This window comes from Macaca nemestrina, chromosome 7 (genome assembly GCF_043159975.1).
Source record: "Macaca nemestrina isolate mMacNem1 chromosome 7, mMacNem.hap1, whole genome shotgun sequence".
NCBI lineage: Eukaryota > Metazoa > Chordata > Mammalia > Primates > Cercopithecidae > Macaca > Macaca nemestrina.
The window spans coordinates 38300949-38327373 of NC_092131.1; the positions used below are offsets into that span (position 1 = coordinate 38300949).

Genomic DNA, 26425 nt, shown 5'->3' on the forward strand with positions numbered 1-26425 from the left:
GATGAAAACATCCTAATAATCAGAAATCTTTCCTGTCCAAAATGCCCTCAGATGCTGTCCCTGACCACATGCTCAAGTGCAATCCCCAAAGGCTGGCCCTGGCCTTCAGAGCCAATGCCAGCCCAGGGCCCTAGACACGGATATGAAGGGCAAGAAAGTGGCCTGCCAGAAAAAGTTTACTCTGGGGCTGAAAAGCCATGTTTGGTCTCGTACAACAAAGGGGTTATAAAGGGAACCCTGTGTTCTAAACTCCTTCACATCTGCCACAAGGAACCTCTGGGTGGAGATGAATATGAGTGTGTGTGTGGTGTGCCTTGGTTGGAGTGGGGGCAGAGGAGATGACTTCCTTCTCTTCCACCCAAACAACAACCCTTTAGAATATGTCCTCCTGAAAGGCAAATAAGTACAGTTCTGATTTCCAAACCTCACTGTTTGAGAGAACTTCTTGTTTTCTCTGCTTTTTAAAACAGATGAATGCTCCCCTAGGGGAAAAGCAGCTGTAAATATAGAAGAGGGTGGAAAAAGAATCCTGCTATGAGTTCCAGAGGAACTACTGTACTATTGTAAAAGGCCTTCTCAAAAGAAGCAATACACCCTATTCCAAAAAGAAAACACACGACTTCATCCAAAGTCCTTCTCTAAAGTGTGCCTTTGGCCAGATGACTCCACAGCTGCTTCCTCCTCTACCTGACACTAAGGCCTTCACATATAAAGTGAGTTAGCAATTTTCTTCCTGGGAGCCTTAGAAAGAACTAGTCCACAACTCAGTACACTGCTACTGAGTGTCCTCCATCATCATCAACATTATCATCATCATCATCATCAAAGGACTTAATTTATTACCAAACTACTGCCGACATTTAAATAAACTTAAGCCATTATCTTTTTAGGCAAACTGAGGCCACAGTATTTACTAGTTGAGAATAGAATGCGAAGAGGGTATAAATCTGAAAAAGGCGGCCTGGCTTCTATACTTATTACTTTTCAAAAGCAATAGCATTTTTCAAAGGCTCAGGATTCTGTGAAATCTCAAATTGGCTTGTTATATCCCTTCATCCCAACAGTAGTGGGGATGCCACCCCAAAATCCATTTGCCAAAAATAAAAGATATAAAGACATGTTTTGCATAAAGTTTGCGAGAAAAAAATTCCAGCTGCTTCTATTTTCATACAAGCTACGATCACATGAGTTTTGCCTTTGCAACCACACTTCCTATCTAGAATTCCAGTAAATTTAGATGTGCCTCATAAATCTAAACTATGTAACAGGGAATTTAGCTGGCTGAAACCGTCCTAGCCCACAGATGTTACCAACCTGTTTCACAGTCCCAGGTGGATCTAAGAAATGAAAGGGAGATGGAGGGGAAAAGCGAGCATGATGCTTAAAGCCCTACCAAGTCAGAAGTGGAGGATACTGCTTTTAATTTCATGCAAGATGCTATTATTCAAAGAAAAAATGCAACATAAGCCTATAAACCACATCAGTGACATGACAAAAGAAAATGTTTGTATTTGCAAAATACATTCAAATCCCCAAACTCCCCAGAAAAATCAATACAAATGCCAGTAATACAAATAAATCAAATCCTCAGTCTGACAGGTCTGCTTACCATTGCTCCCAAGAGTTCATTCCCTGAAGCTATAAGCTTCACTGTGGCCAGGCACCTTTCACACCCTCCTTCTGGGGTGATTCACCATGCAGAGAACCTGGATCAAACAGAGGCATCTGGCCTCACCATCATTCCCCAAGAACCATAGTTAGTCAACTTCTAGGATAAGCACATTTTCCACATGAACCAGAGTTTCATGAGAATCCCATGATAATACAAACTCTTGGGAGACAAGACTGACCCTTCCTGACCTTTCCAGTTTCTCTCAGGTCTTGGTTACCATAGTCCTAAAACTGGATGGTCCCCAGCCTCCAGCCCCTGCTGTGCTCCAGGCCACCTAAAATACGACTGGGAACCACACTCCCAAAGTACTATCAGGCCGCCTTCCACCTCCAACGGTTCACATTTGTTTATTCTATGTATCATCATTTCCTGACAATCTTCTATACACAGCTTTAAAATGCAAAGAAGGCACAATCCCCAGCCTACCAAGAACTTCAATGGAATTGAGGAGGCTGCAAACCCAGACAGCAAACAATCAAGACACACAATAAGGCAAGCATATCTACTTCAGTATTCTATATGGGTGCAATAAAATGCTAACCAGTGAGATATGAATGAATAGAACATAAGGAAGAATAAGCTGCAGCTATTTGTGAGTTACGAACAAAATAATGAAAAAATTGGAAAAAAGGAAATTAATCTGAACTAAGATAATCAAAGAGGGCCTTAAAAAGGAAAGAAAGGAGATCTGACCTGAAAGCTTTGAGGGCTGAGTAAGTATGAGGATGGAAAGACGGAACATTCCTTCTGGGGCAGGAATGTTGAAGCAAGCATGCTAGATGGGGGGTGGCAGGATAAGGTCGGGGAGAGAGGCCAAGGATCAGGGAAGAACAGAAAATAAACTCCATTCAGAAATCTGTCAGGGCAAGAGACAGTTCTTGCTGGTTTTCTTAGCATCCGTCACATAGCAGACTCTGGCTACTCCACAAAGTACTGAGCATTCAACTGAATATTTAAGGTAAGGCTAGTTTGCACAGCCATGAAAAACAGGCAGAGAAATTCTGCCTTGGGTAAGTAGTGGGAAGTCAACAAATATTCTTGAGCAGGAAACCTGACCTAGTCCAGTTTAACAAGCATTTCCCAAAGGCCTCCTACATTTGAGGACCAAGAATACCCTCAAGGAGCACCTCTACCATGGGAAGGGATAGCAATGCTACCTCCCATACACATAGGGCTTTTTTCTCTTACCTAGTCTCACCGGAGAGGAGAACCGTGTTCTACGGGGGTGAACCTGGCAAGAGAGACTAAAACAGCCTGGAAGGCCAGCGGATGACAAGGTCTGGCTAGAGTGGTGGAGATAGGAACCTGTGAAAGAAAGAACTGGCAGGGCGGGTCACTGACTAGATTGGAGAAGTTCAAAAGAGGGGAGTTTTGGATGAGAGCAGGAAGACTCAGGTTTTGATTTCCAGATGGTGTCATTATCTTTAGGCAATGCTTTGGCTCAGTGAACACCAAATGCTAGGGTCAGTCAGTTCAGCCATTCTGCCTATTTCTGAGAACGGGGGTTACACATTCCATCCTTCCCATCTGCCCAGTGTTTTTTTGTTGTTGTTGTTTTATGTTGTTTTGTTTTAATGCTAGTTGTGATTTCCTGTAATTCTCATTTGCAAAGGGGTAAGGGGTGGATCAATGAGATGATACAGAAAGGAGGAACTGACAATTCTTTTGTCCATCATATCATGACAAATACATCTCAACAGTCTGCACTAAAGTTTTACTGGCAGCTCTTATTCTGGGAAGAAGAGAAAAGGGGAAGGAAGCATTAGTTTTAAAACCCAGAAGGGAAGTGTTCTCCTTACACAATGAGTTTTCCCCTTCTAGGCAACCCTCCCCAGCTGCATTTACTGAGGGAGGAGGGATGAGACAGAGAAGTGTCAGCCCTGAGAGCAACAAGAGGGCCAGTCTGGCTCCCAGAAATGCAGCCCCTCCCTCTGAAGCCTGACCCCTCCACCTGCCACTCTGCCATCCCTGACATCCTAAACCAGGGAGAGAAGCAGCAGGGTAATAGCAGTGTGAACAGTGGTGCTCTCTGGAAGGGTTGCCATTAACCTGTATTTCCTAATCTTTCTTCCAAAAACAAGTATAAATTGTAATTTCTTAAAGCTTTTTAAAAAACAAGCTACTATGGGGAACAAATTTGAGATGTGCACCTTTACAAAGGAAATTTAGCCCTCTTTCCTAACCATTAAACAAGCATAAGGGGGAAAAAGCCCAGAATGAAGAACAAATTGTTGTTGGTTATAACACCTTGGTGGATTCTCTGCCATATTCTAAACAAGTACTTCCCTCCCACCTGTGACAGAGTCTGACCACCCTAGAACAGTCATGCTGTGTACCCTTTCCACACAGGGGCCTCCGAAAACTAAAAGGATGTGACCTGAGAATACCTGTTTTTGCAAGCATTTCCCAGTGCCCTGTGTTAGGCTTCCTGGGGATGGCAAACATTCTTTTATAAGCCTGTGACTTGGCTATGTCAATGGGGACGAGGATATTTTATCACCCTGCAGGACTTCATTCTGTAAATGTCGTGGTCATAATCCTACTCCAGGAACATGAAACCTCAGGACAATCACAGAATCATTATCATTAACTGGCATTTGAGTGCTTATTCACTGTGCATAGATATAAGCATTTTACATCTAATATCTTATTTAATTCTTGCAACAACCTTACAAGGTAGGTACTGTTATCTCCATTTTTAGGCAAAACAAAACAAAACAAAAAACAGAAGCAGGACACTAAATAACCTATCCAAGCTTACACAGATAGAAAGTGATGAGACCAAGATATCAAACTAAGCAGTCTGACCCAAAAGCATGCAATCTTGGTAGAGCTGAAATTTATTCCACATTATATAACACAATTCATTTTAAATGTTAAAATTACCCTAGATGTATTATGGACTAGGAGGCATCAGTATAAAGAGATGGGAAGTTCTGAAGATTGTTCCCCTGCAGCTTGCAGCTATGCACCCTCTTGAGGTGGGGTGGGACTTGGACTTGAGCAAGCAGCAGAAAGCCAGTTGAACATGCACATGTGAGAGCTGATTTTGAAAGTCTAAGGTAGGCCAGGTGATGCTACAGCATACTTTTGAGTGACACTGCCTTGGGGCATTCTAGGAGACTTCTGAAGCCGCTGCAAGCTTTGGGGACACAGGTCACTAGATGATGGTTAAGTCCCCTGAATTGCTAAGGAAACAGATCATCACTTTAAGTCACAGGCACCTCATGTTAAGAAAGCTGCTGACAGAATTGAGTGGAGTAAAACAAGAATTCCGAAACATGAACTCTCAAGAGTCCTCTTTACAGACATGCGTTTAAGATTGCCTTTTCCATGATGAGCAGGTGTGCTTGCCCCCAGTTCTCCACAACTGAAACAACCTGGCTAGAAGTTGCCTCAAAAAATGAGCTTGGTTTTTCTGCAAAATAACTGCCAAAGATGGATACATTGCATATTAATGCTCAAATTAATATATTCTTAATAAAAACTTAGAAAAGGGTTGAGAGGGGAAGAGGTTTTTTTCTTTTTTTTCCATACGTATTCTTCAAGAGTCCAAACACAAAGCATGCTGCCTAGGTCTTTGCACTTGTTTAGAAATTGAATAAACATGATTCACTTTAAGGTTTTTCCTCTGCGTTTTAGTCAGAGTCAATAAGTGTCCATCTACATATGTGAGCTCACCAATTTGGTCCTTCCTCCTTGGCTTAAATTATCTGTTTCAATTGTATTACTCTCCAAGAAAGATGGCTCCAAGCTCAGAAAAGGTTTCAGTAATTTAATTAAGTTGTGCAGAAATGCTGATGCTTTCTGAGGCACCAGCCTGACCTTTCTCTGCTCCTTGCTGGTCTCCGAGGGTAGGTCCTGGCTGCTGCCTTCCCTTGGGGAGACCACCTCTACTCCCTGACTTCCACAAGATCTTTACAGTGGCCAGTGTTTGGCCAAACATTCAGACTGCCTAGCTCTGCTACTTACTGCTGTGCTATCCTCGGCAAGTTTTTTTTTATCCTCTTTTACCTACAAAGTGGGTACACAAGCAATCTACTTCGAAGTTGCTATAAAGATTAAATAAGCTAACATGTAGAAAGCACTTAGAGCAGTGCCTGGCAAATAGAAGGCATTCAATATATGTTAACTTTTATTATCAGCCTGCCTAGTAATACTGAAGAAAGTTTTACATAAATCGAGAGCTTAATACCTTTAGAAGCAGTCTCAATTCATTACCACTATATTCAAACCTCTCAACAACCATGCAAATGAGACAAGACAATGTTTATGACACTTCCTACGAGAAGGAAAAGGAACTGGCTCAACTGCCAACTGTGGGAGCTGTTTGCCCATCCTCCCTCATTTAGGTCAGAGACCTGCCTCCATCATTTTCACATACCACCCCCAACACACACACATACTAGCAGGTGCTCAATAAATCCATGGTGAATTGCACTGACTTTAGGGTTGGTTGTGCTGTAAACACAGCAACCCCAGCCTCATGGCAAGAAGCTGGCAAACCAGAATCATCATTCCTGGGCATTCCTGGCCAACCTGAACAGAAACAAGAGGGCTGCCTTTCCCAGTCCCAGCTCCAACTCATCCCTGAGAGGAAAAGGAGTATCTGAAAGAGAGGGGCAGCCAGAGGTCATTCAGAGAGAAACAGCAGAAGTGCCCCTGAACAACCTCTGAGGTAGCAAGGCATTAGGATAACATAATGGGCATTATCCAGACCCTCCCACTGGGCCAAATGGGAATCCATGGAAGTGGTGTTTCAAAGGCAGATAATGTTGCCTTCGCTGACTGAAATGGTAGCTGCCTTTCAGTAGCGTACAGGCCAGTCTATAAATACCAGGGATTAAAAGGCTTCCTGTGGGGGCCCAACGGCCATCTACCTAAATACAGAGGCTATCTGGTCCTGCAGGCACTCTGGTCCATCCCTCGCCCTTCAGGGAAGAAGTGTTATCATCCAACATTACACCCCCTCCAAGGGACCCCCAACCTCTCTTTCACTTCAGCTTGTTTTTGCTAACCAACCCCTCCTTTCCACACCCTCACCAGGGCCATTCACTCCCACCTGGCCCTACCCTCCTCTCTCCAGGCATTTGTTCTCTGCCTCCCTCACCACCTCATCCCCCACCCAACTTTCTAATCCACATATGCTTTACCTGCCATAAAATAACCACAGGCAGAACTGAGCTCAGTGGCTCATGCTTGTAATCCCAGCACTTTGGGAGGCCAAGGCTGGGAGATCACTTGACTCCAGGAATTCAAGACCAGCCTGGGCAACATAGCAAAACCCCATCTCTTAAAAAAATACAAAAATTAGCTGGGTGTGGTGGTGCGTGCCTGTAGTCCCAGCTACTGGGGTTGAGGGCTGAGGTAGGGAGGCAGAGGCTGCAGTGAGCCCACATAGACCCACTGCACTCCAGCCTGGGAAACAGAGTGATACCCTGTCTCCAAAAAACACACACATATACACACACACACACACACACAGGCTTTGGAATCACTCCAACCTTGGTTCTAGTTCCAATACAGTAAATTACAGTACTTAATGTTTCAGAGCTTGGTTTCCTGATTTATCCAGTGAAGATCAGCCTAGTGAGTTAAAGCACTGAGCACACTGCCTGGCATAGGGCACACATTCAATACTTTCTGCCTTGTCCTACTCCCCAGGGGGATTTTTCTTCTTTCTTTTCTAGGACACTCTCATATAGACACTCTTTCTAGGTATAATACCTGCTAAATACAGATGTCTTAACCCAAAGGAATGACTCAAATGTTGCATAATTTCATCACCAGCAGTATCTCTGTAGGAAGCACACAGCCTCATCATCAACACAGCCCCATCAGCAACCTTCAAATTCTACTAGAGAGAAGGCTGGTCACTTTGTACTTTGCCACCACAAATGACACATGTGCTGAGAGAAAGTGATCAGAAGGGATGGGAAAACAGAGTTAAGAGTCACTTTAGGGCCGAGCACGGTGGCTCACGCCTATAATCCCAGCACTTTGGGAGGCAGAGGTGGGTGGATCACCTGAGGTCAGGAGTTCCAGACCAGCCTGGTCAACGTGGTGAAACACCGTCTCTACTAAAAATACAAAAATCAGCTGGGCGTGGTGGCAGGTGCCTGTAATCCCAGCTATGTAGGAGCTGAGGCAGACCAATCGCTTGAATCCAGGAGGCAGAGGTTGCAGTGAGCCAAGATTGCGCCACGGCCCTCCAGACTGGGTGACAGAGCAAGACTCCGTCTCAAAAAAAAAAAAAAAAGTCAAGAGCAAGGGATAAATAAAGTCTCTGTAAGGTAAGAGCAGCACTTCCATATGAGACTAAGACCCCCCAAAAAAGAGTCCCATAATCCCACATTCACATGTAAAAAAATTAAAATTAATTCCAACAGCAAGAACATCTGCCACTTTTACTACAAATACCATCTGGTTAATTTCTGATGAGGTGCAGGCACAACTTTACATAGACCAAGGACTGCCTACAGTATGTCCCTAAAAGGTAGCAACATCCTAATGACAGCTCCAAGGCAGTGTGCCATGCCTCTCTCCCTGGTGTCCTGAAGCTGCTCCTGCAAATTCATGATTAGCCCTGAAATAAATCCAGAGCTTCATTCTTTTCTAAATACCGCTTCCAAAACTTTTAGTCATCACTCTTGAAATCAGAATTAATTCAAGCAAGACTATCTTAAAAAACCAGATAAATACTAGAGCAACATAATAAAAGTCCTGAACAACCTGTGTTTTATAGGGACTTCTACCATGGTAGTGGGAGGGTTTCTTTTCCAATGAAGATTCTTATTTTGCAATAAGTTAACAGGGTCCCTTCCATAAGGTCTTTAACATCCTCTAGGATCCACCTGTTGCCAAGCCAAAGGGAGTCGGAGCAGAGTCATCTAAAGAAGTGTGATAGGTCAGTTGCAGTGGCTCATGACTGTAATCCCAGCACTCTGGGAGTCCAAAGCAGGAGGATCACTTGAGGCCAGGGGTTCAAGACCAACCTGGGGAACATAGCAAGACAAAAAAAATATATATATATATATATTTTTAATTAGCCGGGTGTGGTGGTGCTTGCCTGTAATCTGAGCTGCTGAGGAGGCTGAGCTGGGAAGATAAGCACTTAAGTCCAGGAGTTCGAAGCTACAGTGAGCTATGATCAAGCCACTGCACTCCAATCTGGGCAACAGAACAAGACCCTACCTCAAAAAAAAAAAAAAAAAAAAAAGTCTGGTGACTTAGTTGGTATTAAGCATGAAAAAATGGGTGCTTCATAGGTAGGCCCCTTCATACTTTTCAGATCCTGATGGGGAATTATTAAATGTAAACCTAATACCCATAGCAAGAAGATATTCAAAGAATATCTACAATGAAAAATGAAAAGTGAACTATGGGGGGTTTGCCAGCCACTATTAAATGCATATTTGGAAAAGTGAATATTTGAAACACATGCACACCCAAAAATGATCACACAAAAAAGATGGCACATGCCATCTTCCAGTCCACTGTGCAAATTGAGATTTGGTAAAATTTGACACTGCATTGTCTGTATTTTTCACTAATTGGCATTTCATGAACCCTGTGCAGCAGGAAGAGAGCAGGGCACATGTGGGAAGGTCTGATAAGCAGAAAACAGAAAGGGCAAGGATAAGAAGTGTACTGTAAAAACCCAAGGTGGGAAGGTGAGAAGCTGGGTGCTTAATCAGTTCTGGCCCCACGACTGAGTTTGAGGAGGAGAATCTCGCACTCTCTGGAAACCGTACTGGGCAGAAATCACTCAGGGCTTTTTTTCCCCCTCTCAAAATGCAAATATGCAGAAGAGGAGCCCACAGAGAAGCTCAAAACCAATTTCCCACCAAGACTGGCTTCAACTCAACCATTCAGTCCCACCAACAGGCAGATTGTTCCAGGAGCAGGTAGAACACCATGGGGAGCGCTAAAGTGGTATAAGGAAAAAGGCCTTCCTTACGGAAGCAAAGACGTCCTCACACAGGCCACCCAGGTTTAAAGCAGGAGAGGATGAGCAGACTCGGGTGGTGTGGCTGTCCGTGTGGACTCCAGCAGCAGGGACCGTTTCACAGAGAAGGCCAGACCTGAATTTTCTAGATGTGACAGAGTTCAGAGAACTGAGACCACGAAGGGAGTGGTAAAGAGTGTGCCACCTACAAGACCAGGAGGCAGAAAGGAGAGGGGAAACAAGCCTCTCCCTTTGATCACTCTGGATGTGGTCCATCTGCCCTGGAAAGTGGGAAAAGGATGTGGTCCTAAGCTGGCTTCTCTCACTCACTCAGCCCCACAGTGACCCTTGCTAACCCCCTCTGTCCAGACCGGCCATGTTCTGCTGAGTTTCACCTCCACAGGCCTGGCCAGTGCTTCCTGTCTGCACATCCGCGAGGCCTCCGTGGTTTGCTGCCACCCACTCTGACAGGGCTGCACTGAAACATGAAGGAGACCATGTAGGCGTCAGTCCCGTTTCTGCTGCTAACCCAACATCTAGCCTTAGGACAAGTCATCCACTACTCTGTGCCTCATTTTCTGTAACTTTAAAGTAGATAAAACTGCCTCCTCTCTTCAAGCATAGTTGTGAGGATAAAAGCTGATAACAGCTAATATTTACTGGGCACTTACTACGTGCCAGACACTGAGTTAACCGCTTAACCGTCTAGAATCATTTAATCCTCAAAAACCCCCATGGGATAGACACTACTCTTAACTCCCAATTTCAGTTAAAGAAGCTGGAGCTTAACAAAGTTAAGAGAGTTACCCAGAGCCACATAGCTAGACAGAACATCTAACACTACAAAAGGGTCAGCCACTAATTAATACTTCCCCAATCTACCATTTGAGTATCTCTTAGCTGTCAGGCACATACACATCTTTTTAAATATCCCATTTCATTTGATTTTCATAAAATTCTACAAGGGAGTACTTTTAAAAGTAATTTTAATAAAGTATTCAAGTTATATATGCCAATAGTAAAAAATTCAAATGAAACAAAAAGTTTAAGAAGTTAAAGTCCCCTTTATCCTTTACCATTCACATGCAGAATTCCCCATACCAGGCAATCATCAATACTTTGGTAGCCACCCGTCTATAAATTGGTAGTGTTAATATCATTTCCATCCTACAAATGATAAAACTAAGTATCGGCCAGGCACGGTGACTCACGCCTGTGATTCCAGCACTTTGGGAGGCCAAGGTGGGCAGATCACCTGAGGTCAGGAGATCGAGACCAGCCTGAACGACATGGAGAAACTCTGTCTCTACTAAAAATACAAAAAGTTAGCCGGGTGTGGTGCCGCATGCCTGTAATCCCAGCTATTTGGGAGGCTGAGGTAGGAGAATCACTTGAACCTGGGAGGCGGAGGTTGCGGTGAGCCAAGATCGGGCCATTGCACTCCAGCCTGGGCAACAAGAGTGAAACTCTGTCTCAGAAAAAAACAACTAAGTATCAAAGAGGTTAAATTTGCTCAAGGTCATATAGCTGATATGTGGCAGAACTGACACTGAAGCAGGGTCACTCTGATTCCATGGATACTTTCTGAGAACTGTGTCATTAGGCAATGTTGTTGTATGGAAATCACAGAGTGAACTCACATAAACCTAAATGGCATAGCCTACTATACACCTCAGTTACATGGCATGGCCTAGGCTACAAACCTGTACAGCAGATACGTTACTGAATACTGTAGGCAACTCTAACATGATGGTAATTGTGTCTCTAAACATACTTAAACATAGAAAAAATACAATATGGTATAAAAGATAAAAAATGGTACATCTGTATAGAGCACTTACCATGGATGGGGCTTGCAGGACTGAAAATTGCCCTGGGTAAGTGAGTGAACGAAGACTGAGTGTGAGGGCCTAGGACATTACTATATACTACTGTAGACTTTATAAACACTGTACACTTAGGCTACACTATATTTGTAAAATTTTTTTCTTCCATAAACTAATCTTAGCTTACTGTGACTTTTTTACTTTATAAACTTTTTAATTATTTTAAACTTTTTGACTCATTTGTAATAACACTTAGGTTAAGACATACAGCTGTGACAAAATATTTTCTTTTTTTATATCCTTATCTATAAGCTATTTTCTATTTAAAAAAATTTTTTTTTTTTTGTTAAAAAAACGAAGACACAAACACACACATTAGCCTAGGCCTACAAAGGGTAAGGATCATCTATATCACTGTCTTCCATCTCCGCATCTTACTCCACCAGTAGGTCTTCAAGGGCAGTAACAGAACTGTTATCTCCTATAACAATGCCTCCTGGAAAACCTGCCTGAGGCTGTTTTACAGTTAACTGTTTTTTGGGTTTTTTTTTTTTTTCCTAAGTAGAAGGAGTATAGTCTATATTGACGACAAAAAACATAGTATAGTAAATACAAAAACCAGAAACACAGTTATTATCATCGAGTATTATGTACTATACATAATTGTATGTGCTAGACTCTAATATGACTGGCCATGCTGTAGATTTATTTACACCAGCATCACCACAAACAGGTGAGTAATGCATTGTGCTATGACCTTACCATGGCTACAATGTCACTAGGTGATAGAAATTTTTCAGTTCCATTATAATCTTATGGAGCCACCATCATATATGCAGCAAAATGTCATTACACCACACATGACTGTATGCACATGTTTACATTTTTGTTCCATTAGTACACAAAAACATGTTGACCTTAGGGTACCTGTGCCAAGATGGGGATGGAGGAACCAAAAAGGGGCTATTGCTATCATGTTGCTGGTTGCTGTTCCTTGGCAGGTTAATCAAGCCTGCAATCCTAGGAGGTTTCCCATCTCTCAACATGTGCTATCATACCAGTGTCTGATTTAGCATTTGAATTCTAGCTGACTTAACATCACTACTACATATAAGTACAGTTGCTGCCAAATGCATACCGGTTGCCAAAGGTCTTATCTTTCCCATTTGTAAAATGGGACTACAATCTTCCTGACAGTATGTGATGTCTTACATGAAAGCAGTTTGGCCAGGTGCTGTGGCTCATGCCTGTAATCCCAACACTTTGAGAGGCCAAGGTGGGCGGATCACTTCTGGTCAGGAGTTCAAGACCAGCCTGACCAACATGGTGAAACCTCATCTCTTCTAAAAACACAAAAATTAGCCAGGCGTGGTGGCAGGTGCCTGTAATCCCAGCTACTCAGGAGGCTGAGGCAGGAGATTCGCTTGAACCTGGGAGGCAGAGGTTGTGGTGAATCGAGATCGCACTACTGCACTCCAGCCTATGCAACAGAGACTCCATCTCAAAAAAAGAAAAGAAAGCAGTTTGTAAAATGAAGAAATCTTTACTGCTATCAATATGGATGTTCAGTCTGCACAGTAAACATGGAGAAACGTAAACCATCCTCAAGGGGGTTGAAATCTATGAGGAGAAGAGACTAACCAAAACACTAGGCCAGGGGTGGTAGCTCATGCCTGTAATCCCAGCACTTTGGGAGGCTGAGGCAGGCAGATCACTTGAATCTGGAAGTTCAAGACAAGCCTGGGCAACATGGCAAAACCCCATCTCTACAAAAAAATACAAAAAAATTAGCCGGGCATGGTGACGCATGCCTGTAGTCCCAGCTATTCAGAAGGCTGAGGTGGGAGGATCGCTTAAGCCCAGGAGGTCAAGGCTGCAGTGAGCCGCGATGGTACCACTACACTCTAGCCTGGGCAACAGAACAAGATCCTGTTTCAAAAAAAAAAAAAAAAAAAGCCAAAAAACACTAGAGAACAATTCAAAAGTATATAATTAAGTGTTAAACTTTTGTGCTGCAAAGAACTCCTGTGGTGAGATAATCAGTATATGGGAAAGAGCATCTGATAAATACTTGATCAATTAATGAGGTCAGATGTGTTGCTTGAAAAACACCTCATCTGCTACTTTAACATTAGACTCCTAATACCTTCACTATTCACAGAAAGTGATACCAACACCAAAACCCCGAAGTCTATTCATTCTACCACTGCTCACGTATAACCCAAGAAAAAAGCATGTCAGCATTTGTACAGAGCACCCTTCTTTCAACGACATGCTTTTAAAAAAGCATGGACAGACCTTCGAAGGAGATGACCCACACAATTATGTAATTCCAGAAGCAGTAGAACTGCCCCCCCAAAAAGAGTTCAATTGTGGAGAACAAAGACAAAAGTCTTCCTCGCAACGACTTCCTTGCCTGCAACCTGACACACTGGATACTAAATATATTTCTCTCCAAACTACAGAGGCAAAGGTGTAAGTTGGCTTTCAAGAATGAATGATGCCTCCCGAGGCTTTTAAAAGAACAGAATTCTAGAAACAAAGACCTGCTACCTAAAAATTAGCAGGGATGACTTTCTGGTCTTCAGCCCTGTAACAAGAGGGCCCTATAGTTTGTTTTTGACTGGCCTTGCTAAAACATTCTGGAGAACCTCCAATACCCTCTCTCTCCTTCACCTCCCACTGCCACGGTTCCTGAGCTGTCTTCTTTTCCTGCCACCAGACAAGGTGAACATGGTGAATGTTAACAGCTTTTTAACACCCTGTTTATATTTGTTTTTCACTCAAACCAGGCCTTCCTCCAAATGACTCTATTTTTAGAATTCATCAATAATACCACTCTTTCATTCCTTTTCATCAAGGTTCATAACCTCAAAGTCACCCTGCCCTCCTATACTTGTTATTTTAATCCCCTACACCTGATCAATCATTTATTAATCATCCAATTAATCCAGGAGGGGGTACAAGGAAGTGGATGAGACAGTCACCGACCTCAGGGAACTTCCAACGTCAGCTTGGAACCAGGGCCTACACAGAGATGGCCACCCAAAGAGGTAAAATATATGGGGAGGGCGTATGTTTACTGGGAACTAGGTCCTTTACTGCCCCCAGCAGGTTGTAAAGCCACAGATATATCAGGAAAAGAGATCTCACAAATCCACATTTCTATCTAAAATTGAGGCTTGAGGGAGATGGAAGAAGAAAAAAGATTCCCTAAGGAATTCATGCCACTGATCCTCTCTATTCCCTTCTCCCAGTTTCTCATAGTTGAACCCACATCTCCTTTTTTCTTTTAATTAAAAATAGGATAAGTCAAGGACTGAAAACATTCCCAGATTAAAAACTAGTTGATTAAATAAAGCAAGAAACAGGAATCCTCAAAGCACACCAAACTCCTAGACCTAGCTCACTGCAGAGAAACACAATTCATTTCTTTAATAGGGAGCCTGGGGGAACTCTCTAACAATACTTTTCAAGTTTTTCCCTTCCAGGATGACTGTGGTTTGGACCACAGAAGTAACTGACAAATCCCAAACAGTCAAGCTGAAGGTCTACTGTACACAAAAGACTCCTCCAACACTACTCTCAAATTAAAAACCTCATGAGTATTCCCGCAGTATGCTAACTCCACGCCAGCAAGTACTATGTCCATTTTGTTCTTTGTTCACAACTGTATACCTAGTGCCTAGAACAGGCATCCACTAATTATTTGCCAGACAACTAGACTTACTTCCCTTTGGTTTCTGCAGCAACCACCTACCAGCCTCCCACCAGCCTGACATCATAGCCTAACCAGATTATCAGCTCACAAATTATTATGACTTGAGGGTACATGTAAAGGAAAGATGGATCAATGAATTCTTATGAAACTCAGAGCCTGTTTTTCTTGCTATTCTGCTGTGTAACAAGCAAAATCCCCACAGGACAGAAACAAGGATGTAGACGGTCTTCCCATGGCAGAGTTTCTACCTGGAGGCAGATGGAGGATTGATAAAGGGGTGGACCAGATAACATACCACTGGTTAATTTCCTAGCAATGCCTCAAGCATGCCAACTGAAACAGCAGCACCCACACTAAACACAAGACTCTGTTCACTGGTTTTCTGGGATGGGGAAAGCCAGTATATATGACCTGCTTCCTTCGTGCCTGGTTAGAGACATACAGTTATAGATGTGTGGTCACGCTGCATTTAGGTGGGTAGCTGATTCCACATACCATAAGTCCAAGGAAGTTGAGACACAGCTCTGAAGGGTTTGGTCGGTTAATGGGGTGTGGGGGCAGGATCGGTTCTCCCAGACAGAGAACACACCCATTGGCCTGGGGTCAGGTGGGTTGTTTTTTTTTTTTTTTTGAGACAGGGTCTCAACTGTGTCACCAGGCTGGAGTACAGCAGCACCATCATAGCTCATTGCAGCCTTGACTTCCCAAGCTCAAGTGATCCCCCAACTCCAGCTTCCCAAGTAGCTGGGACTACAGGTGTGTGCCACCATGCCCAGCTAATTTTTAACTTTTTTTTTTTTCTCTGTAGAGATGTGGACTCTCACTACGTTGCCTAGGCTAGTCTTGAACCGGTCTTGAGCAATTGTCCCACCTCAGCCTCCCACAGTGCTGGGATTACAGGTGTGAGCCACCGTACCGGGCCAGGTGGCATTTTTGAATGGCAAAGATACACAGCACAGAAATTTAAAAGTTAAGTAGGCCCAGTCTAAACACAACTACAACAATTTTTTAAAGTGAAAGCAAGTTTATTAAGAAAGTAAAGGAATAAAGAATGGTTACTCCACAGGCAGAGCAGCCCTGAGGGCTCTGCACCCATTTTAAGAACAGTTTTCTTTCAGAAGAATTGGACTTCAAGACTCATTTCCTTTGTAATTTCACTATTAGATTCAAAACTACAATCACAAAAGTAACTTGAATTTGTTCCCAAAAATATGAACCACAACACCCTGCTGGACTCCCAATCCCCATTCCTGGTCCAGGCCCAAAGGAGGGGGAGAAACAAAGAGTTGATCACACCAGGAGAGAAAAGCACTAGACTAGGAATCAGGGGCCTTGGCTTCTCCACTAGCCCTTTCACCTCTCAGGCGAGTCAGCTCTGAGCATCCATTTCCCATTTGCATTTCTTTAGAATGAGGAGGTAGAATAAAAAGAACCCCAAAGTCCCATTTTTCCAACTCTAACATTTCATGAGCCTAGAGTCTCTCTTCATATACTTTGTTATGCAGGGAGTTTTGGTAGCATCTAGATACCAACAGTGAAAAATCTGGATCTTCAACTACGAGTCTCGTCTCACTTCACTCAACCTTTGGAAACTCTTAGGATTTGGGAATCAAATTTGCATTAACAGGTAGGGCCTGCTCCAAATCACAAAATTTTTGGCAATGATTTTTGGCAGAGAAGTTACGGCTGCGTTCACACACATTTACACACACACAGGAGGGAACTTTCTAGAAGAACTGATCCTTGGCCTTGGCTCCAGATACAGGAACCCAGAGAAGAGAGTTCAAGTTCCTAGCTTTTGTCTGTCTTGCTGGACAAAGGGCATGTGCCCTATCCCTTCTGTTTCTCTGCAGTGTAACTATCTTGATCCTCTGTTAAATCACTAGGTAGCCTGCATATGCACACTTTCGAGAGCTTTTATTGGGGATCTAGGAGTAGGGAAAGCAAGACTAGCTGTTGAAAGCAAGACTAGCTGTTGGTCACAAGTGCTAGTACAGGCTGAGTGTCCCTTATCAGAAATGCTTGGGATCACAAATGTTTTAGATTTTGGAATATTTGCATATATATAATCAGGTATCTCAGGGATGGGACCCCAGTCTAAACACAAAATCCATTTATAATTCATATACAACTAATACACACAGCCTAAAGGTAGTTTTGACTGCCACCCAAAACATGAGGTCAGGTGTGGAATTTTCCATCATGGGTGCTCAAAAAGTTTAAGATTTTGGAGCACTTCATATTTCAGATTAGGGAAACTCAACCTGTGGTTCCAATTACAACAAGGGCAAAAGGAGACATTCTGTTGCATTATTTCATTAGTATGGTTGGCATGATGTAAAACCACCCAGGGACACATCCTGTAGAGGAAATGACACTCCAAGCAGCACCATCTGCTCCTTTTTGTGTCTGGCATGATCTGTTTTTAACCTCAGGTCACACCTGAGGTCCACCTGGAAAAGCCCTGTGGCAGCTGCTCTAAAGAGCACTCTTTCTCGGATCTACATTTTCAGGGCACTCACAGCCCCTCTCCCACTTCCCTATCTTGCTGGCTGGCTCTCTAGTCAATAAGCATTCCACTCCCCAACCTAGCAGAAGCCTCTGAGCAGGTGCACAGAACCCTGGCATGGAATTTTTCACAAGAAAAGGAAAAGCTTCTGAGAACTATAAATCACATCTGATAAGGAAGGCTTTGGGGATTCATGGTAAAGTTCTCTCTATAAAACACAAAAATGAGATTTAGAGCTGAGGCTTTGCATTGAAAATCCTCTTTATTTTTTTTAAAGCAGCAGTACATGTGCATTGAATTTAGGCACTATTGCGTCTGTCAACTCTCACCAATGGTTAAAGTTTTGCACCAAATATTTGGAAACAATGCTACTGGAGAGTTCAAACCTTTTTTTTTTTTTTTTTTTTTTTTTTTGAGACGGAGTCTCGCTCTGTCGCCCAGGCTGGAGTGCAGTGGCCAGATCTCAGCTCACTACAAGCTCCGCCTCCCGGGTTTACGCCATTCTCCTGCCTCAGCCTCCCGAGGAGCTGGGACTACAGGCGCCCGCCACCTCGCCCGGCTAGTTTTTTTTTTTGTACTTTCTAGTAGAGATGGGGTTTCACCGGGTTAGCCAGGATGGTCTCGATCTCCTGACCTTGTGATTCGCCCGTCTCGGCCTCCCAAAGTGCTGGGATTACAGGCTTGAGCCACCGCGCCCGGCCGAGAGTTCAAACTTAAAAACAGGATTCTCTCTTTTTGTTTTTGGGTTTTGGAATTTTTTTGGTGGCACCTTTTCTTGATCCAGGACAACATCCGCAACACCACAGTAGGGCCAAGAGTTTACTATAACACTGTTCTTCCTCAAACAAACTGCATAACCTAGTAGAATGTTAACCTCAAAGTAGAGATATGGATGGATGCAGCTTTAAAGATACCTCCTTGAGAAATGAAAACATATACCCACAGAAAAACTTATACACACATGTTCTTAGCAATACTGCAATATTATTCGTAACCAAAAAACAGAAACAACCCAACTGTCCATCAGGTTATGAATGGATACACAAAATGTGGTATATCAATATAACAGAACAGCATTCAGCAATAAAATGGAATGAAGTACTGATACATGCTAAAACATGAATAAGCCTCAAAAACATTATGCTAAGTGAAAGAAGCCAGTTATTAAAGACCACATATCATATGATTCCAGCTATATAAAATGTCCAAATAGGCAAACCTATAGAGAGAGAAAGATGAATGGTTGCCTAGGGCTAGATGGGATTGTAGAGAAATAGGGAGTGACTTTTTGGGGTGATGAAAATGTTCCAAAAGTAGGTTATGGTGATAGATGTACAACTCTGTAAATATACTAAAAACTACTGAATTGTACTTTAAATGTGTGAATTTTATGACGTGTTAAAAAAAAAAAAGCTAAGTGAAAAAAATACAAAGCTGAATGTACAGGTACTACCAGCTGAAGACAGAAACAACAGAATCCACACTATGTTTATGTTAGGGTAGTAGAATCATGCTGATTTTTTTTCCATTTTATTTTCCAAGCTATCTGTAATCTTGCGCTTCCCCACCAAAAAACATCTCTCAGTCTTCCTTCAAACAGTTTGCATAGACTGCTATAATTTAAAAAGGAAATTAAGTAAAATCACCTTGTTCCCTTTTTGCAGTTACCTTTTACAAGCCTCCGTCCATTTAGTTTGTTGAGCTCAACTGAGAATAATCTAAAGGAAGAATTGGATAAACAGGCTCTTATGCCATTCCCAGAAGCCAGTTTCATTTTACTGTCTTTGTCAGAAGCTGAAGCCTAGTCTAGCCAAAGAAAATTTCAGCAAGGACAGTTTACATAAAGGGCAACTCCACACTCTAATCTTAAATTTCTGTGGGTGAAGGCAAGTCACTGCTGGCAGTAGGTTGGACTTGGAAAGATTAGACATTCCCTCTACTCTACAAAGGGTGGCAAGAAAGGGGAGGCTGGGAAAGATCTCTATTTGTGTCTCTTCTCTGAGGTTTTGTATCCAATCTCCAACTGCAGAATCCTGAATCATTTTTCATCAGAGAAAATCCTCTTCTGAGTAATAAAGAATTGTCAGTCACCACCTCTGCCGTCTGCGAACCCACTGAGAATCTATTACTGTCATCAGGAATCCCAGGCTAACTTCCCTTAAACCAAGCAAGGAGGCTTTGCCAAAAAATAAAATAAAATAAAACAAAACACTTGTGTATGTGTGTAGGGGGGGAGTACATTTAAGGGCACACTGCTATCAGGTAATTTTAAGGATCTACTAACACTGGCGACAGTAACAGGGAACTACATCTGTTTCTGCTTGAGAAAAATGCTTCAGTAATATCCTGTTTCAGGAGTACTGTGTGAATTCTTGGCACGCAGCCTTCAGATGTTTCAAGGGTGGTTATTTTCCTTTTTTGAGATACAAGAGCCAGGGAGGGAGACTACATCACAGGCAACACCACAGTCTGTGAAATTAGTTTCAGTTCTCACTGCTGCACTTCCTGCTGTCGCTGTATCCAGTACCTTCACAGACGCTTAACTGTCCCAAGCCTTGATAGTAGCACAGTTGGCCTTTCATGGCTGAAGTGACCCAGCTTAGTGCCACTGCAAGGTCCACCAGCAGAGCGACTTCCACACTCAAGTAAGAACCAGAGGACGAGAGAGCAAATGGAGGAACCCTGCTGGTTTCCAGGCCAAAACAACTAAAAAGGCAAGAAAAAGGACACCATCACAGACACATGAGCACAAGAAGAACACAGGTGCCTAACAGGCTCTGCCGCGAAAACCTAAGCCTTGTAAGAGGTACCTCTTTCCCCAGAACTTGTACTTTTTAAGATAAAAGGTTCTTACACAGAAACACAAACTCACACTCATCCAAGGGACACACAATGGCTGTTGCCTTGAATCCAAGCCAGGGGTGGAGTGAACAGATCTTCATGCGCAAGGACAGTCCACCCAAAGGTTCCTGAGTAGTATGGAGCTCATGAGAAACCTGGGGAAAGTCTCTATTTTCCCTAGTTTTGCATTTGTCCCAAAGCTTACCCTTAACCAAATGTCCTAATCCTCAACATTCAAGTCTGCAACAAAGCAATGTTTGCTCTCAAAGTTGAAAAAAAGACAAGACATGGGGTTCCTTCCTCTATTGGCTCCTTCCGATCTTTCTCCTACTGCTTGAGCGAACACCTTCTAACAAGAGTTCCATAGTGTCCAGACAGAAAGAAGAGGGAAAATAAATCCTGCTTGTCAGCTTCAACTAGGAGACAGCATGTCAATTCAGGAGCTTAATAACTCACTTCATGTATGGCAATTACACAACCTGGGCCCAGTGGATCTGCTGACGTTTGGGCCTGCAAGTGTGAACTATCTCTTAGTAAATGGGGAACTAGAGGGGAAAGACAACCATGTGTGCCCTCTGGCCTTCCCTCTCTGCTGGCAAGTGGTTCTGCTTCATTCTCCACAGTTCACTTGTTTGGTAGTGAAATAAGGAAGAGTATGTACCTCACTCTTTTTTTTTTAAGATGCTGTATTTCTCCCAGCCCACAAATGATACCAGTAGTAATGTGGTTGTCAGAAGAGCTAAGGATATGAAAAAAGGGCAGAAGAAATATTTGAAGCAAAAGTCAAGTTTTTATGTAGGAAACGGACAAGCAAAGAGGGAGTGAAACAATGTTTCGTAGCAATAAACTTGAAAGAAGTTCTAACTTTTAAGAAACCAGGTGAATTATTACCTTTTGGAAGGGGGGTGTGTGAGTACGTAGAGGGAAGGCTGCCGCAGGAATTGCTGCCCCAGCAAAAGAGCAAAGGAGGATATCCCCTACTGAGAGATGCACCATTACATAAGAACACAAGCTCAGGCCGCACACGGTGGTTCACTCCTGTAATCCCAGCACTTTGGGAGGCCAAGATGGGCAGATCACCTGAGGTCAGGAGTTTGAGACCAGCCTGGCCAACATGGTAAAACCCTGTCTCTACTAAAAATACAAAAATTAGCCAGGCGTGATGGCATGCACCTGTAGTCCCAGCTGCTCAGGAGGCTGAGGCAGAGAATCGTTTGAACCTGGGAGGCGAAGGTTGCAGTGAGCCAAGATTGCGCCACTGCACTCCAGCCTGGGTGACAGAGTGAGACTCTATCTCAAAAAAATAAAAAAGAACACAAGTTCAATCATCACACCTCAGAGACTGGCCAGGAAAACAGACAAAGTGCTGAGATCTCTTTATCTGCCAGCCTGCATCTGTAACACCTCATTCCACCCTTCTTCCTCTTCTATCTCACCAAATTCTGGGCTTTCAGAAGGTAGGCTTCAGCGAAAGAAGTCAAACTCAGCCATTTGACAGTAGATTTGCTCTCAGGTGTTCAAACACTGAGCATCCTGGCACCTGGCTCTATCTAGGTGTAAGTGAGGATTTGTTTCATATGCCATTTCTACTACAATATCCAAAAAATTACTCTGTAGACAGGAAGTCCTATCTATCAGGACTCATACCAATACTGTCCTCTGTTTAACTCGCTGGGCAGAAGTTCTTTCAGCAGCAAATGGCCAACAATGAAAGCTAACAACATAAACCAAAACAAATTGACTTAAAGGCTGTGAGTCCATGAGAGCTGGATTCTGACTTATTCAATGCAGTACCTGCAATACATAGCACAGTGCCTGGCATACATTGTGTATCACATAAATACTTGGGAGTACTGAAGGAAAGAATGAACAAATGACTCTTATGCAAACATACCGTAAGTGTGTACCCTGGAGAAAGAGTTTAGAATGCTCCTGATCTGAGAAACAGCCTGAAGCAGCAGTGCTTTGAGGTTTTAGAAAGACTCCAGGTTCAATTTTACCAAAAGGTAAACAAACCGGAAACCAGCAGTATAATCTAGTAGTTCAGACTGTGGGCTCCACCATGAGATACCTAACTGACACGGGCGAGTTATTTAACTTGTTTGGTTTGGGTCTCAACTAGAAGAATGGGGATAATAATATCTACCTCAAAAGTCTGTTGTTTATTAAATAAGTTCAAAAAAGTAAAGCCCTTAGCACAAAACTTGGTACTCAGTAAGTCCTCAAGAACCTTTCCATATCATTGCTGCTTAATTAAATACCTTCTTTCCTGAGATGCAGAAATACCTCACCCAACTCCAGGAAAATTTTAATTTCTGGTTGAATATGCTTCTAGCTAAAAACATAAAGCCCAGAGAACTCAGAAGTCAGTGCCAAGCACATGTCTCTACTAGCCTCCACTAGATGGTGACAATTTGGGTGTGGAATTCCCAAAACAGAAAAGGTGTGTGTGCGTAACTCCTATGTATTTTTTTAACACAAGAAGAACGAAAACAGCAAGAAATGAATTAACTACTGTGAAGGGTGGAAAGCCACGCTTCCCATCTCTGTAGATCAAAAAAGGGGGTAAATCCCTAGGCCTAATTGAACCGAGTAATCTTACTGCACCTCTGGAAGAGCACACAGAAGCCCAGTTAGCAAGAGCAACAAAGCCCAGCATGTCGCCTGCCACCGAAAGAAAATTTTGTGGGAACAACAGCTTTAGGCCTCTTTGCCCAGACGCCAACTTCCCTTAAACCAGACCAAGACTTTATTTTGACGCCTCTTTGCTTCTGGGTCTTGCTGTCCGCATAACCACCTCCCCCTCCTGCTCCTAAATTCATCCAGAGTAACTTTTCTCCACTTCAGCAGCTCCCCAGCCACGACTCCCATGAGGGAGAGTCAGATCCACACTCATAGCTGGGGTCTCAAAACCAAGCGTAAAAAAGGAAAGTCTGTATGTACGTGCCTACTTTTTGAAAGAAAAGAGCTGGTTTCGGGGAGTTTAGCCTGGTTAACAAGAGACGTTTTTGAGATTAAAGAGCAGCCGAGGCGCGGGGGCTCCCAACGCTGCGGAGCTCACAGGCGAGCTCTGAGATTTCCTCAGGAAATCCACCTTCTCTAAGCCAGCCCTGCCCGCCCCAGCGCAAGCCCCGCAGTTTTGCTGGGCTGAGGGCAGTAATGACAGTGGCACAGAGGGCCTCTGCCTACCTCCTCCGCACCCACCGGCACGGCGTCTGGCTCTGCCGGCGCTGCCCCGGCAGCGACGCGGGACGGCGCGCCCCGGACCGCAGGTCACTAAGTTCCCGGCCGCAAACCAGCCGCTGGTCCCCCCGGCCGCGCAGCCCCCACTGCCGGCCCGCCGGCCGCGCCACGCCAGCGCGGGGCTCCCAGCGGCGCGGTTCGCGGCCGGGTGACAGCGGGCCGGCGCAGAGAAGAGCGGGGAGCCGCCGAAGCCGCCGGCCCGGGCTCCGGCCAGCGTCACTCCTGGGCGGTGCGCGCTGGTCCCGCGCCCCTGACAGCCGGCCGGGCGCGTCGGTGGCACAATGCCTGCCCCGCCGCCCCCCGCCCGCCGTGACAACTCACCCGGGAGCCGGCGGAGACCTCCGGGATGGGGGCGCTCACCGCTTCCACGCCGCCGCTTGCGCGCGCCCGCAGCCTTCTCGGGTCTAGGGGAGGCCCCGCGTGCCCTTGTCTAGCTCGCTCTGGCCGGCGCTGTGGGCAGAGGAAGCGGGCGGGAGGGAGGGAGGTGGCGGGGCGGTCGCCGGCTTGGGAGAATAGAACTCGGCGGTAGCGGCGGCTGCAGCGTCCGCGTCACTAACCCAGCTGTACCGCGCGGGCGGGGGAGGCCCCGCGGAGGGGAGGGGGCGGGGAAGGGGCGGTGCCAGGCGCGCACGCAACAGCGACGGCGTCGCGCCGGCGTCGCGCCGCCGCGACCGCCCCGACCGCCCCGCCGGGAGGCCCCGCACGCACGCGCCGCCGGCCGGGCCAGGTACCCACAGGAGAAGCGACGCGGTTGGGGAGGTGGGGGGTCCTTAAAGGGACAGTCCCTCTGCGCTGGAGTGGATGGGGCGGTGGCACCGACTCAGCTGGACTGTGCGGCGTTTGCAGTGCGCTCTTCAGTTCGTTTACTATTATTATTATTTGCATTATTGAATTACTATGATTTGAAAAGAATTGTACTGCCGTCAGGTTTACAAGGCTTTTGACGCATGTTGCCTTGTTACCTGTTGAATTGCTCGTCTGACCTATCTCTGAAGCAGGTTATTATCTCCCTGTTAAGCAGTACTCTAAACTAGTTCCTAGTCTGCCAACATTAAAGCTGCCCGGGGGGTGGGTGGGGGTGAAAATGCAGATTCGGGGCCCCACCTCCAGCCATTGTGGTTCAGTGGGGTCGGACTTGGGAATCTGTATTTTCACTAGCATTCCGAAGTGAGTGATCCTTCAGCATGCTAAAAGCACACAAGGGATCTCAAGGTTGAGAAAACCGCAGTTGAGGCACGACTGGCAGAGCCCGGGCTAGAGGCCTGCCACATTCCTAACTGTATTTCCCCTCTTGAGCCTTGCCTCCTGGGGCTATTTTCTAGCACATACTGAGTGAGCAGTTTGTGCACTGTATGGCTACATCGTTTATTGGTGATCTCTCATGCAGTGTGTCCTCGGTTTATGTGTTTACAGGGCCCGTGGCGCCTTGATGGGGAGGACTCTGGCTTTTTATCTTTGTGCCCCAGGGCCTTGCACCTTGTAGGTCTCCGAGGTCCTCAATAAATGTTAAGGAACTCCTACTTGTAAATCAGTGGTAGAGTTCACATCTGGACCTACAGACTTGTGTCTTTGCTGCAGCTTGGGTCAGGCAGGCCTCTTCTCCCAGATGTTCTTGGACAAAAGGATACACCTTCTCAGGGCCTCTCACCAGGCCTAGTTCTAGTAGGCTTTCAGGAAAAGTGCTGTGAATTAACAGGGCATGTCCTTGTGAAGTAGCTTGAACCAAATAAACAGGATGCTCCTCCCCATGCACACAGACCCATCCCCAAAAGAACCCTTCCCTTCTGGGCCCCACAGCAACCTGTGGCTTGTTGACTTTTTCATAAGCCTATCCTTGTTCTGCCTTCTTTCGTCCTTGCCTTCTTGGGTCCACACTCATTAGAGAAGATGGGCACCCCTCCCTTCCTGCTCATTTGGGGCCACACTGCCCAGACCACTAGAAGATTGAAAAGCAAACTTCAGAACTACCTGGGTCTGCAGCAGAGCGCAACCAAATCAGTGTGGGCAGCAGGAACACGCCAGGCAGACCCAAGGCTCAGGGAGGGGACAAGGAGGGAAGGAAGCAAGGGAAAGGGATGGAGGAAGAATTGGAGAAGACGAATGGAGAGAAGGAGAAAAAGAAAGAGAAGAAAGGGAAGAAAGCAGGCATGGATGGTTCAGGTCAGATCAACTGCTGAGGTAACTGAGCCCTTGGCTGTGCACTGAAGTCAGTTTGGCCACTAAGAGGCTCAGTAACTTCATGCAAGAACTGCCACCTTATAAAATCCCTTATGAGACCCTATGCAGATCTGTCCATCACTACCCAAAAATCCTCAGCCGGGCACGGTGGCTCACGCCTGTAATCCCAACACTATGGGAGGCCGAGGCGGGCGGATCACGAAGTCAAGAGTTTGAGACCAGCCTGGACAACATGGTGAAACCCCTTCTCTACTAAAAATACAAAAATTAGCCAGGCATGGTGGCACATGCCTGTAATCTCAGCTACTCGGGAGTCTGAGGCAGGAGAATCGCTTGAACTCAGGAAGCAGAGGTTGCAGTGAGCCTAGATTGTGCCATGCACTCCAGCCTGGGTGAGAGAGTGAGACTGTCTCAAAAAAAAAAAAAAAAAAAAAAATCCTCTCCCTGACCTTCAGGGTCCACAGAATGAACTCAAACTCATCAGCAA

General features: G+C 44.8%; 1 protein-coding gene across 1 annotated transcript in view; it reads right to left on the minus strand.

Annotated features, from left to right (window-relative positions):
- The window catches only part of LOC105472903 (sushi domain containing 6), a 104371-nt gene extending 80056 nt beyond the window's left edge, over positions 1-24315 (minus strand). The window contains exon 1 of the mRNA XM_011726484.3: positions 24082-24315. The gene's annotated coding sequence lies outside the window, so the exon portion shown is untranslated. The remainder of the gene's footprint in view (positions 1-24081) is intronic.
- Positions 24316-26425: the final 2110 nt, after the last annotated feature.